This window comes from Limulus polyphemus, unplaced genomic scaffold (assembly GCF_000517525.1).
Source record: "Limulus polyphemus unplaced genomic scaffold, Limulus_polyphemus-2.1.2 Scaffold2276, whole genome shotgun sequence".
NCBI lineage: Eukaryota > Metazoa > Arthropoda > Merostomata > Xiphosura > Limulidae > Limulus > Limulus polyphemus.
The window spans coordinates 174900-177138 of NW_013667886.1; positions in this window are offsets into that span (position 1 = coordinate 174900).

Consider the following 2239-nt stretch of genomic DNA (forward strand, 5'->3'; position numbering starts at 1 on the left):
TTTAAGTTAAAGTGACTGTGGAAATTAAGTGTATTGCAAAGTTGTATTAAGAAAGAATAAACTAGTTTTATTTAAAAAAAGGACTTGTATCACTAAAGTTTCTTCGGAAAGAAATTATACGGGAAATTAACAAACGACCAGAGGCGTAACAGTAGGATCAAATCTTTTAACTACAATAAAACATTGGTTCAAAATACTATTTGTTGCTAAGAATATGGCTTCAAAGTAACATAGCAGTCGAAAATTAGTCATTCCATCTGCAAGATACTTGTTACCTTTACTCCAAGTTTCAAACTAAAGTTTTAGGTCATTTCTCCCGATTTGTTGCCACATATTTTCATTTATTATTGAATAATCCGATTCAGTATCTATACGGCCTACTAGTTGCACATAATTAATTTTTGTTAGGTGTGGCATATCCTTTTCAATTTTAGTTAAGTAATTGATAGAGGATTTTACTCTCAAGGGATTCAAAACCTCTGCTCTCGTTTCCCGATCGCAGTCCCTCGTCTCTTTGTTCTCTTTTTTACAATGACAATGCATAGATAAGTGACCTATTTAATTAAAATTATATCATCATACAGGTCTATTACAGTGTTCACTTACGTTAATCACTTTTCTTTTAACAGTTATCTGTTTATTCCTTTGTCTATGTTGGTATTGTTTTGTAAATTTTAGCACATTAGAGTGGCATTCCAAATATTCTAGTAAAGAAACGTGTAATTATGATAATATACACCTCACAATTTCTCTCTGTAGCTTCAGGGTTCCATAATTTACATGTTTTTACAAATTTCCAAATAAAGGTTTCAACTGACTCCCCTGTATTAACGTGGTACTTCCTACTAAAAAATTCTTTACTCAATTCTATGTTACCTAAAACCGCTGGGTACAAATTAGTCAAGCTTTCTTTAAATTCTTCCCAATGTTTGAAACTGAAAGCCATTTCTGATCCAAAAGCCTTCCACCATTCTAGTGGCTCTCCCCTCAAACATCAAGTTGCAGTGTCCACCCATTTACTCTCTGGTACTTGTTAAATATAAAAGTGTCTTTCCAAACTTTAAGAAACTACGACATTAAAATCCAACTTACCATCTAACTTCTCAACATGCGGGGGTGATGGGTTGACTGCGATATGTAAATCGCTGAGTTTTCTACAGGGCTACTGGTAGAATAATTTCTGAGTTTGAGGTGGAGGTGAGGGAAACTTTGTTTCTCTTCCAAGTAGATCTGTCGTCATGCATGTTAACATTTGCACCTGTTCTCTCAATACTGCCACAGACTGCTTCAAACTTGTCACACCAATTTCGTTAACTTCCATAGTAAGTTAATTTCTTAAATATAAGTTTACTTATATTTAACTGAACGTAAATCATTGCTGAATTAATCAGTCGACATTGAACTCAAAAAACAATTTTACTCAATGTAAAAATTCAACTACCCTACATGCAAGGGTCCCTGTTCAGTTTCCAATGTAATGGACTAAAAAACGCTGCTACATCCAGAGTTGAACAAAAATACGATTTATCAAACTGTAAACAGAACAACGATCCAAAATAATACTTTCAAACAACTGGTATACAAATTTTATCATTTACAAAAATGAGAACAAAAAAATAGTCAATAAATATGTACCTGGCCAGGACTTGAAATAAACATTAATAAACAATATAACATAAATATAAATGTTATTAGTTTCAATAAATAAAAGAATTTGGAAAAAGAACTAGAAAAACTAATTCCAAAAAAGAACACAATATTCCAAAATTAAACCATTCAAGATCAATAACAATATTGAGCAAAAATCAGCAATAATTTGTTCTAACTGTTACGACAGCGGGGGTTACGTGAATCTGGTAACACGTCATATTCTCGAAGGTTCCTGAATGCTCTAGCGTTTACTAGATTTTGGTATTCTTTTATATATAAGACGGTCAAGACGTGACAGCAACAAAGGTAATGTAATGTGTAATTGAATTGCGGACAGAGAGAGATGTATTGTTCGTTGTGAATTATAGCATTTGTTATAGCGTGACCGTGAAAATTAAATGTATGGCAAAGTTGTATTTAGAAAGAATAAACCAGTTTTATTTAAGAAAGGACTTGAATCGCTAAAGTTTCTTCAGAAAGAAATTATACGGAAAATTAACTAACAAACGGAGGCGTAACAAATTGGTGTCACAAGTGGGATAAACAAAAAAAAATGGAAACGAGAAGCGGCAAATCAAACTACAGCTTA